General features: G+C 39.9%; 1 long non-coding RNA gene across 1 annotated transcript; it reads right to left on the minus strand.

Annotated features, from left to right (window-relative positions):
* Positions 1-4,191: 4,191 nt before the first annotated feature.
* On the minus strand, positions 4,192-13,236 carry LOC114471348 (uncharacterized). Its single transcript, XR_003674960.1, has 3 exons — positions 13,121-13,236; positions 12,971-12,996; positions 4,192-4,444 (listed from the first exon to the last, which is right to left on the minus strand). It is a non-coding gene; the product is annotated as an uncharacterized LOC114471348 (long non-coding RNA).
* Positions 13,237-19,429: the final 6,193 nt, after the last annotated feature.

The following is a 19,429-nucleotide window of genomic DNA, read 5'->3' on the forward strand; positions in this document are numbered from 1 at the left end:
AAAAAGACAGGATTTCTATCCACTGAATGTGCATGAGCAGAGTGGAGCTAAGGTGAGATGACTTGTGTCTTATCTGTGGATTACTAGCGGCTGACGGCCTCCACACACTCAGCCCCGAGCGACCATAATGCATGCTGTGCTCCCCACTTTGTTTAAAATAACCCAATGATAATAAGTTTTTTGCATCAGATTGTCCCTGCTGTTGCTCACTCTGTGGTGGATGCACCCAGTCACAGTAACTCAGTCCCTGCCTTTAGGACGATTAAGCACCATCTCACTCCAAGCATGACCGATTCTTCTGCTTACTTCTCACACACCCATCGGTTGTCTACAGGGTCAGGGGACGGACAAGCTAAGGACTTCATTCCTTACGCTTCTGTCGTTTAAATCAGGTCGGATGAGTGTCATTGAGGCCTATCCCTTTAAGAGCATGATAATCTGATTCATTCTCCTCTTGCTTCTATCGGCTCTCCTCTCCTCTGGCTCTAACTCTTTTGGTTTATCCTCCAAACATTGTCTCAATGGCTTTATCATGGTTGTGTTATGATTGAATTATGCCCCTTGGAGAGGCTCCATAAGCCCCTGTGAGTTGGCTTTGCTGTCACCTACAGGCCCACATCTCCACTCAATAGTACCCGAGCCACTCTCCCCCTGCCCTCAAAGATCCCGCATACTCACCCTGTGCACCCAAGCTCTACTCTGTCACCTCAGATCAAGAGGGCAGCATGAAGGCTAGTACAAAAGAGGGAAACCAGCGCTGACCTTGTGGCATAGGCTGAGAAGCCTTTACATTGGATATGTGTAAAGATCTGTGAAAAAGTCTAATTATTTAAATTGTGAGTGTTTATGTTTTTCCTCCTGTTTTGTTGCTCTAACATCTTCAATTAAAAAACGGGTCAATTTCGTTTTGCACTTTAAATTCCCTTGGGCTGTTTTTTTTCTTTCTTTCTGTTATTAAATTGAGCAGTTTTCCTGCCATGTGGCACACAGGTGGTTTGTAAAATCTAATTCAGTAATACCACTAGCGTGTAACCTGCAGCGGTAAATTCAGGTAATATGATGAGAAGGAGGAGACCAGGCATGATGAGCATGATTCTGAAATTTCATATTTCCAAGTGTCAGTTAACATCTATTGGCATTGAATCTTGATTTATGCAGAAGGTTTTAGAAATGTGTTTTTTCTTCTCAGAGTAAATAATCCACAGTTAGAGCAGAGATGGGTTAAATACATGTTGGATGGAAAAAAACATTCCTATTCAACCAGGGAAGGGAGTTCATGTATAGCAGAATACAGGTTTCTTTTTCAAATATAAAAATATTAAAAAATGATAGAATTTCACCCAACTCACATGTTGTACATCATTTAGTTTCAACCATTTTCATAGAAATAAAACGACTTTTCATTTAAACCTTTGACTTTCTATACACTTTAGCAGGTTGACCGAAGGGTCCTTGAGTGTCTTACCTTTACTAAAATCACTTCCTGCTTTTCAATAACCATGGCACTCGGAATAGTCATATGCCCGTTTCCAAGGTAACCAACCAAGGCCTTGTTGAGAAAGGGTTGATAGACATTGAACGGGTAAAAACATGAAGCATTGCCTGCTCACACATAACACTCTGTATACTTATTTATAGATTGCAACAAAGTAACAGCATGTAAAACGGAAGCCTTTTCGTCCGCTCTCGTGCTTCATTAATAATCTGTTTTTCTTATATTCACTTTTGTTAAAGTAGTTGAGGGACAATAATCATCATTCTGAACAATAATAGGTACAAATAGTTATTTAATAGTATCATTTTTACAGTGCAAAGAATAAATAACCAAATGCAGCCTTTTTGATTAAGCAAACAAATCAAATCTTACAGGCTCACAAAAATGAAGAACTCAAACTTTTATTTGTTTGATTTATTTATCATTTTCTCATAATAAACCAACAGCTATACTACAGACACTAATGACAAAGTTGATAGGAGGATCTGGATTTCAAGTCCCGTTAGCATTTAAGCTAGGCAGGTTAGGATGATTTCCCTTTTCCTTGCTGTAAACCAGTTTTTTCTAAACTCTTTTTCTCTTTTTCTGTAAGTCCTACCATGTTTCATTGGGCGTGTAAAAATGGTGTTAAAAGAAATGGTATTATGAGATGCTGAACAGGTAAAGCATCTGTGAGTTGCTTTTTCAGCATTGTCACTTTCTGAATTAGCTTGTCCTGCAAAACCTGTGTCTTACTGTATTTTGTATTTTATTTATGTATGCTGTTCCTTTCAGTGTATTCCTAATATTCTTTACAGTCTTTCTATATTATGTTCTCTGTGTTTGCCTCATTCTGGGCAATGGATATCCCAGCAATGACCTGCCAGGGTTCATTGATTCATTAATTAGTTTCATATTTTCCCATGTCAAATGGTTGAAATCTTTCTTTCAAGGTAGTTTACCATGTGTATGGTAACATTTTTATCAGGCAGTGGCTATCCGTACAGTTGCCGTGTCAATACGCCGACATTCTATCCATACGCAGCGACCCTCATTGGCCAGTTTAAGTCACCTGATAGGTCAGTCAATCTGCTTCTAAAGTATTGCTGCTCTCATCTCTTATGTTGTTTTACGATGTATGTTATGTTATGATTGCGGTTATGACTGATGTATCTTGTCTGTTGCAAATCAAATTGCCCTTCAAGGGACAAACTAATAAAGTTAAAGTGAAAGTGAAAAGTCATTGGCCAGTTTAGGTCACGTGACTAAGACTAAACTTAATCATAAACCTAACCCTAACCCTAACCCTAAAAATTGTTGCAGTATAGGGTTGTAACCAAACCCTAACCCTAAGACGCTACGTACGTGTACTTCGGTAAATGTACCAATAGCCAGCAACCGTACGAATAGACACTTTCTTTTTTTTTAATTAGGCATTTATGTAACAAGAGAAAAACTGAGATTCATAAGGAATCAGCTGCAAAAACTCAGTAGACCAGCACTACAGACAGTTCTGCTGTCAGTTGTTTATTTAGTTGGCCACACAATGTCTACAGGGAGTGAAAAGGGGACACGAAACAGCAACTACAAGCAGAAAAATAGAGAGCAAGTGCTTCCCTCATCCTAACAGGTACAATAAAGCATGATACAGTGAAAGAATAGCAATTTATTACTACAAATCTTAAAGTATCACTGGGGCCATGAAATGGGAATATGATCCGAGCTCACTCATCACATTTCCACTGGCTACCCACACATAGCAGTACTGTTGCTCTCCAACAGGGGGTGGTGTTTGCTGTTCTTTTTAAGGTAAAAAGTGTGATTAGTCCTGTCATTGGGTAGGCCAGATTCCTACAAATGTAAAACTAAGAAAAATAAATAGTTCCTTTGAACTCAACATCACATTATTTGATAAATATATTGGGGTTATTTATTTATTTATTTATTTATTTGTTTAAAGGTACAAAGTACAGGAACATATTAGGTTTTAGTCTAGTTGTTTAACTATCAAGGTTAATATGAAAAATAAAATATTATTATTATTTTTTAATGAGCTGAATAATAAGTTCATGTTTAGTCTTTGTGTTAACAGGCTCAATTTGGAGCCTTTTTATCAATTGAAAAATCATTCTCTTTTGTCTGTCATTACATGTTCACAAACTTCATTTAATCTATCATTTAAATTACAAAAAGATAAACATGGTATAAAAATGTCACTAAATCTTCCCAAATTAGGACAAGATCATAAAAATCATATTGTTCACAAATATTGTAGCATGTTCTGCATTGTAATGTTTTCATTACAGAATGAACTGTAATTGTGCAAAGAAATGCAAATCTAGTTCTATGCACATGATACACAGCACTCCATAATAATTAGCCTCAGGGTTGCAAGTTTTTTGTGTTTTTTAACTGCACATTCTACGGGCAAGTAAAATGTAGCCAATGGGCTCGCAACCTTTAAAAACTGAGTTAAACGTTAAATTGGACTTTAAATTATGTAATTACACATATAATGTATAATATATAAATTGTAGACATTTTTTCTTCAGTTCTTCTTTTTGTTGAAATCATTTCACTGGGATTTATCAAAGCAGCATCTAATTAAATGATCAAGGACAGGCAAAACAAGGCGTTTTTTTTTTTTCACAACGTTCTCCCTGGTTTTCTTTGTCCCCCCCAGCATTAACTGAAAATTCCTTAATAAATAATGCTGCCCTTTTACCTGTCCAGTCAAAATAAAAGGCAAATAAAAGTGATCAAAACCATGGAAAAGGTGAAAATGACTGTAAAGTCTTTTAGGTGACATATTTAAGTCTTGTATAGTAGATTAGTCCTGGAGTTTCTTGGAGGAACCCTGCATTTTCTTGTGATGAAGCCTCAAAGATCTGAAGAGCATCAAAAGACATATCTAAGAGAAGTGCCTTCAGTTTTTATTCATGTTCCTTCCTTTTTCTTTTTTTATGTGATCTGTAGCTTCAGAGAGAGGTTGGTGAGAGAGAGAGAGAGAGAGAGAGAGAGAGAGACAGAAAGAAGGAGGGAGAGGGAGCCAATGAAGAGTTTTTCAAGAGATACGAATCGAGTTCGAAAAGACTTAAGTCAAGCTGAGGCTGTCACCCATCGGTTCAAAACATGCTGCCATGCAAAAAAGCCAAAAGCCCTAAAAACCTTCGATAAGATAGCACTTTGATCAAGGAAGCTCATCGACAGAAGAGTCAGACTTCTTCAAAACTTTAAGAAAAATAAACTTTAAGGTTAGTGAAAGCTTACTTGCCATATTTGAACCAAAACTGGTCCATATTTGTTTTAAGATAACTAGGCCATGTTTGTTACCATATATATGGGCCATTTCCATATGTATGAATTAAAAAGAGACTGAAAGAAACTAAACATTTCTGCTGTAGCATTGATACACCTTTAAAACAACACACTGTAAAAACAATCATTGGGATTGTATTTGACTTTGGCAATGAGGACCATTGTGTCGTTTATTGGCAAGCTTGAAGGAGTAAATTTGTCATAACCGCAAGCATGCGCTCCAAACACACACACAGACGAGCAAGCGCGCACACATGCTTCTTAAATGGTGGAAGACAGCTGCATGGGTGTGGAAGCCTTGGGAAAATGGATCATGGAATCAGGCCAATCAACTTCCTCTGTAACCGGCACCTGTTTGTCTGTATCTGCTGCTGACAATTTCACAATACAACGTGATTAGAGAGATTATTGCTGATGTTTGGTGCGTAAACTCCACAGATTACAGCCACAATCCGCCGCCTTTCTACATATGTTCTTATTAAAGTGGTACAGTGTGATTTTCCGCTTACATGTTTGTATCAGAGGTTTAATTCATCAGAGATTATGCAAATCTGAGTCTGTCACATATCCTTCCGTAATTCACTAAACCCTGTTGTAATTAAGATACACATGCAGTGCAGAACAAAATATCCACTCAGTCACACACAATAACAAAGTGTTAGTTTGAATACATTCCCTCGACCAAACAGGGAGATGAAGAGATGTGGGGACACACTGACAGTTAATACGACTTGATGTTTTTGTCACTACGACAACAGCAAAACTCTAGGTGTGTGTATGTGCGTGTGCTTGTGCAAATGTGTCAGTGTGTGTGATGAGAGAAGGCATGTATGTGTGTATGAGCTAAAGGGGAGGGGTGGTGGTGGGGAGGGTTGTGCGATCATCTCTGAAGCGGCCCAGGCAGGCATCAGCACTCAATCATTCCAGATCTGCCAGACGACACCAGCAGAGAAAACACATTACCCGTGTCGTGTCGCCTCGTCTTCTTCTGTTGTCTTCTCTTTATTATATTTAGGGCTGCCTTGCCTCAGGGTCAGGTGACAATCTGCTTCTCTTTCTACAAGTTTTCCCAAAACTGTCTGGAGTTTTTTTTTTTTTATCCCTCTCCGTTAAAGGGGACTGTTGATGGGTTTTAATCCCTACATGAGTCCCTTTGCAGATGACTATGCTGGCATGGTGTCAGGAAAAGCTAACAGAAAGCAGCACCACACATTAGACAAAAGATGAATACCCTCAGATGGGAGGGAAGGAATAAAGAAAAGAGGCAAGAGCCCATTTGAAGTGCTTGTCTAAGTTTTAGTTTTTAAACAGACGTCTTTTAACAGCGCATAAATATATAAATGAAATACTTAAAGACATTATCAGGCACTTTCATCCCCCCCTTGCCTTTTGTGTGCTGGATGAGGTGGGAAACAGAGGGGAAGTAAACACATCTGCATATCTGAGTCATTGCTTCCAAGGGAGCTGTTATGGGCTGTCTCTGTAAATCTCTTCTCTGCGCTGCTTGAAGCCCACCAGCAAAAAAAATAAGTCAGTAAATAAATAACTGAATAGTTTCCCTTTACACACAGCTAATGCCGGGTCAAATATTTCTATTTTTTTTTCACAGAGATCAGAGGGCTGGAAGTCTGACTTTAGATCTTCTGATCTCTAATGGCTGGAAATCCTCTTTTTTTTTTTTTTTTGCTTATCCTTTCTCAGGTTTCCATGGGTTGTTGCGGTGACAGGTGGCGCATGTGTCACTGCCGTTTAGTGTCGGGCTGACGGTAAGTTGGCTCAGTTGGTAATACAGAGTGGGCCAAGTCAGGTCAAGCCCTCTGTCTTCCCAGTAGCCATCACCTGGACAAAGCAAGAGTTCCAGCCCTGCGGTCACATCTGATGGATCTGCTGCATGTATGGAATGAGGGAATTTTTCCGCAGTATTGTCACATCAGGAAGGATGACCACTAGGACGATGGACAAATATAGTTGATTATGAATAACAATATAAATGTCTTTTTGTATATATAAAGATTGTGAGTTGTTTTCTGATAGATAAAACCATAAGATTAATTTTCTTTTTGTTGCAAAGACATATTTTTAGGCACTAGCTCTAGACATGAGTAAAGATGCTGATTTCTCACAGCCATTTATCAGCTGTTTTCACTCTTTATCAGTGCATTCAGAATTAAAACCACACACAGGTAATAATGTAACCTTTATTGATTACCATAGTGAAAATCTTCTCTGCATTTTTACCCATTTTCCTCAGTGGGCTGCCAGCTGCAGACGCCCAGGGGGCAGTTGGATTAGGGTTAAGGAACTTGTTCAACATCCCACAGTGATGGCCTGGGTGAGACCAATCCGGTGATCCTCCAATTACAGGTCCACTAGGTCATCACTCCCTCCTTACATGCAAAGTTAATCATAAAATAGTATTTAAAAAAAGCTATTTGTCCATAATTAGGATGGTATATATCACTTTAAATAAGCTCATTCTGATCGTGCAGTCAAACCAGCACCGTCGGTATTCACATATAGAGAAATCCACAGGTGAATTGTCAGGATTTTACCAAAAAAAAGAGTGGGAGTGAACTTTAATGAAAATGAATACAATATAACATGCTCTGTTAATTGTGATACAGTTATTTAACATTGAAAAAAATTGGCTTTTACCTACCAAACATCTGAGCTGATTATTAAAGAAATACTGCTCTTGTTACTTTTATTCTTCACAATTAATGAGTTCAGTGATGTGATCATAAAGATTATTGACTGTATCATTCAATCATTAATATAATCACTAAATCAATTATTCAAACACTAATATATATTTTCATGAATAATCTTTGATATTACTTATTTAGGGCAGTAAAGTGGTTTAAAGGTGCCTTAGCCCTGGGTTTGATTCCTGTACTGGGAAAAACATTTATCATTGGGCTTTGTATAAAGCTGATATACAGAATATGCTGACAGTTTTAGAATAGCCTAATATTAAAATACACACACACACACACACACACACACACACACACACACACACACCTCTCTTCCGTGTTGCTCCAGCTAAACTTGCTAAGGTAAGAAGATCATATTTTCCACTCAGTAAAGTGAAAGCGCTCTAACTCTCCTCTCCGTGTGTTTGTGTTTACAAATATTTTATTTTATACAGTATGTATATATGAACACACCATATATAATTTTTGATTGCAAGAGGAAGCCAGAGTACCTGAGGAAAACCTATAAAAGCCTAACACAAACATGCAGACTCTGCTCAGTGAGTCTAGTGGCCAAGGCAGGGCTGGTCCTATGTAATTCTAGGCCGGGGAGCAAAACCCTTGCGTAGGTCCCCCCTGACTAGCGACATCCACCAACTAGTGCTAGGAGATATGGCCTTTTTTTTTTTTTTTTTTTTATAACATCTATCTATATTTTCAAGCTATCAACTATATCACATTATACAATATATATCTCAATATTTTGCCCTTGCCTTGAGATGATGCTTTGATGCATACAATTGAACCAGAAAGCCAATACCCAATACATATTGATTTCAAATTTATTTAATTGGAGGATATGCCCCTTGAGATGGAACATCTCGTTTTCGAGGGGGTCCTCAACTTACAAAAAATGACAGATACAGCAGAGCAGACAATACAAAAATTCAATATTTCAAAAATAATAAATACAACAAAATATAGATAAACACACACACATACACACCCACACACACACAGTATACATTTAACAGTTGCTCAAAACAGTAAATATTTTATACAAAAATAAATAAGTAATAATAGTGATATCATTAATAGTAGCTATCTAATGATAGTAAAAACTTTCATTAGATTAAATGAATAAAAAAGGTTTAGGTTACATAGCCTATAATCAAAAACACTGACAGATATTCTGGAGATGGAAGATAAGAGCATTTTTAAACAGAGACAGAGAGGTTAGAGAGCGGATCGATAATGGGAGAATGTTCCAGTCAAATGGAGCTTTATATTTGAATGAAAATTTACCGACTACTTTTTTGACTCTAGGGACTACAAGATATGGTTGATCAGCATGACGCAAACTGTATGACGATCTGAAAGGAATTATATATTGTTTTAAATAATCAGGAAAACTTAAATTAATACATTTAAATATAAATAATAGCCAGTGAAGCTGTCGTCTAGATGCCAGAGAGAGCCATGACAAATGTTCATACATTTGGCAGTGGTGAGTTCTGAAGGGACAGCGGAGGATAAATCTAAATTGATGTTTTCTCTGTGATGTAATTGGGGTTTCATCCTATCATTATAGCATAGCGTACCTGTTAGTTTCTTTTTTTCAGAGGCAAACCCTTAAAATAAGGTAAGTCAGTTAAAGCCGCATGCCAAATGTCACACAGAGACCTTTATTAACATAAGTTTAGAGAACAACATCAACATTTATAAAAACAAATTATGTGCATTTGTGCACATTTTAAAAACAACTTCAGCTGACCAAAGTGCTGTACAGTTTTTTTTACTACAATTAATTATCAATTATTGATTTATTATTACTGACAATTGTGAATTTATCAGATACTATTATCAGAAGAAGTAGTATGATATAACACTTTCCACTGCTAACACACACACACACACACACACACACACACACACACACACACAGACACACACACGCTGTAATGATGGCCTTCGGAGGACGGTCCCTTTAAGGGAGCCATGGTAACGTAAGGTCAGAGTTGAGTCAGACCTGCTTACTCCCTGATTTGTACTGAGCGCATGGACTGAGTTTAATGTTACTTTTCTGTTACCGTCCCATCTGAAACAACATAAGCAGTGTTTGATCTTTCCCTGCCTGCTTACAATAAATGTGCAGTGGGATGGTAACCAGTTGTTTTGAGTTCTGTTTATAACAATATCGACCCATGGAGGCCTCAGGATCTACAGTGCGCACACACTCACTCACGCACAGTGACACTGAAGCCAAACCATTTCCAAATTTAACCCTTATTCTTTTTTTTTTTTACTTACTAACTCTTCATTCGACTCTGTCTTAATATCGCTGTGGCTGCTGAGGTGAGTGAGGGGAGGAGGGGGTTTGGTAAATGTGTGTGTTGAGTTTCACTCAGAGGGACATCCACAGTGTCTTCTTGTTCTTCTTCTGCGGCTGCCCGAACGTTAAACCACGAACCGTAAACCTTTTTAGCATTTTCTGCCTCCTTTTTTGTACTTTCTACTTTTCGTTTTACCTCTCTCCGTTCCTGGCAACCCAGTTTTGATCTATTTACCGACGTTTTGGCAAGTCATGGTTTGAATGTCAAGCGTTGACTCAAGTCTCTCTTGCACATACGGCATGGGCAATACTAACTAAAGGTGGAGGGAGGGACATGACGACACACATTTTGACACATTTTTGAAAATAACTCGTTATGGGGGGAAAAAAACAGTATGAGCAACATTAATGGCCTCTTGTACTGAGTGACAAAACAAAAAAAAAATATGATATTCAGAATTTTATTTTTTGGAAGGAGTGGGGAGGAGGGCCCCCCCGCAGGCCTGGGCCTGGTGCAATTGCTCCTGTTGCAACCCCCGTAGAACCGGCCCTGGGCCAAGGAGTTTTGTGACAGCTGTTCAGGCTTTTTCTTGCAAAGAATAAAACAATTGATTTATTATATTACATAACATTGCATATTGCCCAAAGTCCAGGCATATATGCAGGTTTACAACATGTGGGTGTATGAGCTAGTATTGGAGGCCAGGGAACAAGACACACCCCCACCTGGTGCACCCGGGAAAACCCACTGCACAACCACCAATCTATCGCAGCCAAAACTCTCACGCCCACACCCCCAGCCCAGCTGAGGAGTTGAAACACCCTCAAGGGGAGACCAGTGCCATGCCGGCAGGTGACAGGACAAAGCACTAACAGAGGCCAGGCCCCAGGCCAAGAGGGGCCAGGCTAGCATGGCAGCAATACACCCACAAATGCCCAAGAGTGCTTGGAATACAGAGGCCCCACCCCAGCAGGCCCCAGGCCCACCAATCAAACTCCCCAGTCTAGCCAGCCCTATGAGACAAGTGTCTGGTCCAAGGCGAGGTCCCCCAACCTCCAGTGCAGTAACATGTACAAAACACGGGAGCAGGGGGGGGAACAGCACAAGCCCCCACCACAGCCTCAGAGGCCCACCACCCCCATCGACACAATCGAGATGGACCAGAGCGCCACGCGATAATCCCTGACCAACGACAGGGGGTCACCTTGGGGCCACTCTTGTGAATGACTCCCTCACCACCCTGTTCTGGTGCTTCTCTCCCCAATGAAGAAACACAACTCCTTCCCTGTGGGTGTGTGGTGTAAGTAAATATATGGGCTCAAGGAAATTTTAACAACACAAAATGTGTAAAGAGTTGAATGACAAACAATATAAAACTTTGTAGCTGCTCCACTGTTGACCACTGTATTCCCTGATATTTAATAAAGCTCAGGTTTGATATGTGCTTTGTGTTGGAGTCTTAATTTAAAGCTGCTCAGTAAGACTGTTCTGAGAGCAGTTTACGACTGATCAGATCTACCACTGCATTTAACAACCCAGCAGAGGAAGTCTGGACAAACGAAGCACTTTGGACTTGTTAATGATTGTTTCAGTGGCCATGGCCTGAGTGTATTCTAAGCGTGTGTGTTTGCATGTGTGTGTGCACAAATTCAACAGCAGTAATGAGCAACAATAGTGTGCAATCTAAGCAAACAAAAGTAAACATGGCCTTTACACACACACACACACACACACACACACACACACACACACACACACACACACACACACACACACACACACACACACACACACACACACACACACACACACACACACACACACACGTACAGTGATGATAAAATATATGTGAATGATAAGAGCTGAAGCAAGACCTTTGGTCTTCTTGTAAAAATAGACTTTATTTAATAAATGCAACACACACATATACAGCGACTGTGATAGATATTAACCCACGCACACACATGCACGCACAAATAATTGTTAGCATACTCACATTCTTACAACAGACTTCAAACAGGCAATCCTTTGTGTGCAAGAGGTCACCATGGTAACGCACAATGAATGGTCAGGATGTTGTGATGGGATCTTGACCAAATTTCTTTGGACGTGAATGATTTTGAGCCGTTTCACTGTGAAGATAAACCTTTCTCTGCTTTGTTGGACTTAGGATGGATTTGAAGAATTATCCCTCAGACGAAGGTGATGGATATATTCTCTTGAGATTTTCAACGAGTTTATTGGCTGTGTCTGTATGTTATTTCATTCCCCCCACCCTAGTTCATTCCAGTAGATGCTTCTTGGCCTTTATGACTCGTTCACTCTCTGTTTCCGTGTGTGTGTGTGTGTGTGTGTGTGTGTGTGTGTGTGTGTGTGTGTGTGTGTGTGTGTGTGTGTGTGTGTGTGTGTGTGTGTGTGTGTGTGTCCGTGTGTGTGTGTATGTGTGTTTGTGTCTGTTCTCCATGTTTACTTCCTGTGGTTATGTCTGTGATGCAGAGATGATTCATGACTCTCAGTGATGCTTTAGAAAGACAAAAATTCACACTATAAATGTGGCTATTTTCAACAGTTTATCACACTCATAAATACACGCACACAAATACACTAATGCTCACACTAAGGCTGTTTCCACTCCCACACAAATAGACAAAAATAAGTGCTCCACTCCTTTATTTTTTTTAGGGTTATTGACACAAATAAAGAAGAAAAAAAATCACATACACAAGTTACACATCTTTCTTGAGCATAAAAACCACAATCACAATAATTTACAACATTTACTCCATAGAATCCTTTGAATTCTTGTAAGAAAGCACACATTATTTCCAGATATCTTGTTTCTTAATCCAAGGATTTTCACTGTCTTATCAGGAAATGTCAGAGCCCATTTGTGTCTACAGTACAAAGTCCTTTTTGTGGTTGTGGTAATGCTGCGTGTTCTACGAACGCAAAGGACATGGCAAACAATAGCCTACAGGAAGTGAGAGTTGCTACAATGGCACGAGAATCTTCGGATTCATAAAACAGAACTTGAGCGTTTGTGTGTAGCCTAAGTGCTTGTTTGAATACCTTATGTGCAGCAAAGCATAGCAATCATTCCACAGTAAGGCAGTGTAGCAGCAGTAACCTTTGGTTCACTCTACGCTCACCTTATCACCACTGCCTGCCGTGTTGTCTGAAAGGGGAAAGTCCGCACGCAGGAAGCTCAGCAGTTGGCTTACAGTGCCCACTTCAGTTCAGTCAAACATTTTTCTTTTTGAAAATGAAGCCACAACTTCCTCATTGCTGACTTTACTCACCTCTCTGCTGCTCTCCTTTCCCTCGTGTTGTTGCGTCACTGCGTTGTGGTTTTCTCAGTGCTCGCAGCACACAGGAAGTGTGTTGTGGCAAAAACAGGTCCCTGTCACTGTTTCCACTCTTCGCCAAGGACCTCAGAGTTAAATTTAACACCAATAACAAGATCACAGGTGCCCAAAATACTCACTTGCACATACACTGAGTTTCAGTTTAACTACTCAAAGCTATTTTTACCTAACCATGGTAATATGCTTATGTCTGGGCTGAGGTTTAGTTTACTGTGTGACGTAGTCGGCCACAAAGGAAACTTCCTAAGCCAATTAGCAAGCCTAGTAAACCTGGAGCTGTGCTAGTCAAGTTAGAAAAGTTAGCTGCTGCTGTGCTGCACTAATTCAGATGGTCAGAGACGAGACAGACGGACATCGGATCAGTGCCGGTGGTCTTTTGAAGAGAAAAATGAAGAACAAACGACCTGAGCTTGCATCATTTAAAATATTTATTTAATACAAATCAGGGGTGCCAAACTCATTTTAGTTATGGAGTTAAATATAAACCAGTTTAATCTTAAGTGGGCTGCAGATATTTTAGGCAGAAAAATTAACAATTTTAACATCATTGTACCCTAGTTTTCACTTCCATGTACGGATGATGTGTGAAGTATGTAAAGCACCTACAATGTCAATTGTCCAAGCAATAAGTGACACACATCAGTCCCTGCAGGTTCTTCAGTTACATTCCCTTAATTTTCTGACCAATTTGGGAACATTTTTGTGTTATATTTTTAAGAAAATTTCAGAATTTAGGAAGAATTGCGAGTTCTTTCAATAACTTGACATTAAAAAATAACACTGCCATCATGTGATAAGGATGGGGAAACTGGAATTTTGTGGAGTTTCATTGAATTTGTGTATTTTGAGGGGCTGAGATATCTACAACTGAATTACTTTAATTAACCATCCTATTATCCTCAAATATTACTAACACATTTTACTCTTTGGGTCAATCTGACCCCAGGGATATATATTTCCCTCCTGAAAATCATTTTTGACCAAGTTTTTGTGTCAGGTTTGTTTATTTGTTGAATAAATAAATAACCTCTAGACTATGAAACATTGACCTGTTCTCTAGCGTCAACATCAGGCCAAACCTTAAAATTAGAAATATTTTTTTTATTATCTTGAACAGTTTTCATCCAAATCTTCTCAAAGTCAACATTAATGACCACAAGAGTGTGAATCCCTACTGGTTGTGGTGATGAGATGACCTTTCATGCAGCGCCACCATCATCTCAATGGGGATGTAAGGTCACACGTGGGTCACATACAAGTTTTACACAGATGCAACAGCTCGGGGTCAAATTGACCCTGGAGAAACACCAATGTGTGCAATATGTGTTCAGCACATTAAAAAAATATCATCATGATAATTTTATGCTTTATCAATTGTATACATTAAATTAGGAAAAGTCATGAAATATGAAGCAATGACAAACATTGAATGGGTTCAAACTGACTCTAAGGATAATAGCAGGGTTAACTTGTTCAATGTTTTCTCTCTCCTTTCTAATTTACCCAGCAGGGTTGAATTTGATGCTCTAAAAGGCCAGATTTGAGTTTGACACGTGTTAAAAATGATCACATGAAATAACTTCAGTCTGTTGCTCTTGATGATCCAATGTATTGATATTACATGCCCTGATTAGTCTGGATTGTTGTGAGGGACAAAAAGGTAAAGGAGGCTCACATATTTAGCATTTTTCTGGAGCAGCTCTACTCACCACATGCACTATGTGTTGTTGGTATTGAGGCCTCCACTGAACTCACCACTAGCAGCTGGATAGAAGAGTAGGTGAATGGAGCGGGGGTTTACCCGGACTACAGTTACATGCTCCTCCCCAGCACCTTGACAATAACTCAGTTGAACTGGAAGCAGAAGCCAAATGAGAGACAATTACGGCACTGCAGACTCATGATGGTCAAAGTGTGGTTTGGGTTTATGTGGATGTAAACTTAAACAGTGAGGACACACATGCTGACCTGAGCAAACTGTACATTTGGATAGTTTTTAAAGAAAATACAAACATTTTGAGGGCACCGCAGGAGTTGTCCCTCTAATGTTCATGTATCAGGGATGTGGTAGGGCAGGACTTATTGTTTTCAGGATCAATGAGCTGAATTGGCCGCTATAAATAGGCAGATTTTCTCCACCCTGCTCCTCTGAGCTCAGCTGGAGATCAAGCTAAGGATTGTAACTTTAAAGACCAGGGTCAGCGTGTTTCTATGGTGACACGGCCGTGGCAGTGAGATAGTGGATGTTGTACATGTCTGTGAGTTCTGCAGCAGCTGCCCCTGTGGAGTGAGAGCACGTTGGGTAACAGCAGTCTGGAGTTCCCCTGGACTCGCTCCAGATCTCCTCTCCCTTCCCTTCTGTCTCTCTCTCCCACACTCGTCTACACCCCCCCACCGCTTTCCCTTCCCTACGCTGGCTCTATCACTTATAGAGTGATACGACTTTGTGAATCTGGGTGTGTGTGTGTGTGTGTGTGTGCATGTGTGCGTGGGCATGTTTTGCTCTTCCCAACATCCCACACTGTACGAGCACTGGTTTATTTGTCCTACGCTCAGTAGGTCTTCTCCTTTTGACTTTTCTAGTGTTTTCAGCACCGCCCTTCCTTCTAGCATGGCTCTGGGATTGTTTTCCTTTCAAACCCCCCTGGGTTCTGTTTCCCTAAAAAACTATTATGTTAAACTGATCTCAGATCAGTCCCTGCTGTCTGAGCATCTCAACACATCTGCTCTGACTCATTTTCTCTCATTCCCCCATTCTGAAAATGAGGAAGGAAGGCAGCTTTCAAAACAATTTGTGCCTATTTACGGCTCAGGGTAAACTTACTCACAACAGCATCATCCACATCAGCATCATCCTAGCAACTAGCATTGACTAAAGCGTGATGAAATAGTTCATCATTAAGTATTTGTATCCCTAGAGTGGGTGGTAACGGAGGCAGACACTTTCAAAAATCCCCTCAAGTAGACGTGAGGTAACAAACATGATTCAAGTACTGTGATTGAAGACTGTAACAAGTCAGCCAAATGATTTACATGTCATTTTATTAATGTTTATGACTTTTTAGATGTTCTAATCTATTTTGCACAGCACCTAACTTGTCCGCTACATGTTCAAAACCAATACAGTTTGAATAAAATGACTGATGATTAGAAAAAAGTAGGCACATTAATCTGAAACTTTGCATCACAGTGATCCAAAATACCTGTCTTAGCATGTTTACCTGCACCCACATCATTCAGTGCTCAGATTGCCAGCGAAGCAAGCTGGTACACGCTCCGGCCACAAAAGCACACAAAACCAAGTCACCCTGCTTTGCACTCTGCGCTGACAAAGCACTACGTCACAGTTTCCGAAGCCTCTCGTTTCATTTTTACATCACCCAAATGAGGAAAGACAGAGAAATGTCAGCTTTTAAATAACTCAACAAAACCAACATGAACACAGAAAGCACAAACACCCTTAATGTGGTGGGATTAATTCCTCACTTTTACAAATTCTACTTTTTTAGGTTATTAAAGTTACTCTTTTTTTATCCATAACTTTGATAAACAATGTTATATTTGTGAAACAACGTGAGAAGTCCTTAAGACTCAATGTGAGGGACAAACAGTAAATGCAGCGATTTTCACAGGCTCCTTTAGTAACCACTCATGTCAGTCTAGACCTAAAATATGTGTTTATATGAATATATAAAAAAAAACTTATTACATGGCGTTTAAAGGCAGTCATCTGAGAGGAAGCTTAAATTGATAGTAGACTTCATTTGGGCTTTTTTATTTGTCTGGCTGGCCTTAAACAAGACCACAGAGTCTGGGATGTCTGCACCACTGAATGAAAACGAAACACAGACGACTTCCTCTTTCCACCAGTCAGCAGCGCTCCTCTCTTCCTCCACCGCAATTCTTCCTTTCACTCTATCGTTTTTCTCTGATGTAAACTGAGGTTCATCACGGAACAACGGACATGATGTCACTTCCTGTTTGCTTTTCAGCTTTGGCTAAAGAATTGGCAGCCTGCAGACAGCTGCAGGCGGGGCAAACATGCACACATTTTTCTTTTAAAAAAAAGGAAGAAAATCAGGGTCAAAGGTGAGAGTTTGCTGATTGTATGCGTTCAGACGGTCTCACAGCTGCGTTTTGAAGTCATGTTGCAGCCTTTTCAGCTTTTGTGGTTTACACTCAGTAAACGTATTTTGAAAAAAAAAAAAGCATGTGAATTAACTTTCAGCTTGCTGAAACGATACAGGTTGACATGTGATATTTTTTATTTTTTGCTTAACACAATAAGTATGACTACATAGCTTGAGGATTCATTTCTTCCCTATTTACTGTATAATATATATCTCTTGTATTATCTTTTCTGCCAAAAAGAGCAGCGGTAAGAAAACTCCAATTCCTTTGCCTCATCATCTGTCGTTAGTTGAGAGTCTCCTGGTGACAGACAGGCAGGCGCTGTGACACCCAGCCCTGGTAATAGAAGGCAATTATAAGCCCTGGCGAGAGCTGTGGCAATAGGGAAAACTTTTACACAGCCCCCCCTCCCTGGGTGCTGACATGCAGACACACTGAAATTAATTGCTACAAAACATCAGACGAGCTTAACGCACACATGCGTACAGTCAAACTCCTGGAAAGAAGAAGGATGAAACAACACACATCATGCACATTGCATTGATGCTCGTGAGGAAGGCGGAAGAAAAAAGGTAACGTAGCAAAGAGAAGAAGTGAAAAAACAAGTAGATTCCTTCCAACAAATCATGTTTTCATCTAAATAAAGAAGCCAAAGACAATAGACCCCGATACCTTGGAGACCAGGAGAACTATTTCTCCATGGCAACCACTGTGGTGTGTGACAATGCCGCAGTGCGAGGGTTTGAACTGCTAAAGCTGTCTGAGAATGCAGAGATAGATGAGGAGGGAGAGCGAGCCTCCGAGAGTGAGAACCGCAGAGGGCTGTCGGTGCGCTCATAATGAGAACACACACTGTCACAATCCCACTGCGAGAAAAAAAATGGAAGTTCATGACTTGCTAACTTCTGTCATCTTCATTTTTGACTCTGGAAGTCGTTACAAACCAAGAGCTCATCGCTAACGAGATTGGGACATTAAACCTGTTGAAGTTTCCAATCGTCCACATCCAAATATCCTCGTGTATAAACATTTTTCCTGGTGTTGCTATGGAGTTGTTCCCTTGTTTGAGTGTCGGCACCATGTGTCCTTCGTACTGTATTTATTTTAATTGTGTAGTGTATTGTGGCCAAAAGAATGTCAAGCTGTACTCTGGGTGTGTGCTGTCAGCACTCTTGTGGATACATGTACTTGTATTGAGAGTGTTGTGTTCATGTGTGTGTGTGTGCGTGTGTGCGCGTGTTCAATATGTCATGTGTGTTTTAGTTTGGACAGCAACTCAAACACGAGTAATGAAGCATGTGATATGTGTCTTTGTTGTAAAGTAAGCTTGATTCTCCTGTTGATTGGTCTCCCAGTGTCATGTTTGATCACCAGTTTCATACCTGTGTTAAAGGACAATCAACTGATTTCTCTGTTAGTGACACTTTATCCTTCATTCAGAGTTTGGATCAGGACTAGTAAAAGTATTTTTGCAAACTCTATGCCACTGCAAGTTTCAACATCATCCTCACCTTTTCCTCCCTGTCAGCAGATCCCAACAATCATCAACATGCAATCTCCTTTGTGTGTCTTTTTTCTTATTTGCAATTCACTTTATAGAAATTCATTACAGTGTCTGCCTCCTGCGTAGGCAGAAAAATATTCCCCCGGTTCAGCCGAACTCTCACCCTCCTTCAATGTAAACACTGCTCACCAGTCACGTTTCTCTCATTAAGGTAAATGCCTTCATTATGTATGAATCTACTCTCCTTAATCCAGTTGCACCATTAACCTGCACAACCTGTCAATTCCTATGACACGCATGAAGTATACGAGAAAGAGACAATTCCATTGTCTTTCTTCAACATAGACAATCACAATTTGAAGGGAATTAGTGCAAATTAGATTAGTTATAATAGCAAGTCTCTCGTGATGCCTCATTTATTGGCTGCAATACAGTTTGATTTCACAAAGTCTGTTGGGTGTACTTCTGTCCATGATACCCAAAGTGATTCTGGAGCCAAATGTTATTCTTTTTGGTGTTTCCTGTTGGTTTTCCTTTACCTTGGAAGAAAAACACAAGGTTTTGCAGCTATTGTTGTTGCTGTCTGTCTGCCTCGTCAGCCGTCATGA

Source organism: Gouania willdenowi, chromosome 10 (assembly GCF_900634775.1).
Source record: "Gouania willdenowi chromosome 10, fGouWil2.1, whole genome shotgun sequence".
Taxonomy (NCBI): domain Eukaryota; kingdom Metazoa; phylum Chordata; class Actinopteri; order Blenniiformes; family Gobiesocidae; genus Gouania; species Gouania willdenowi.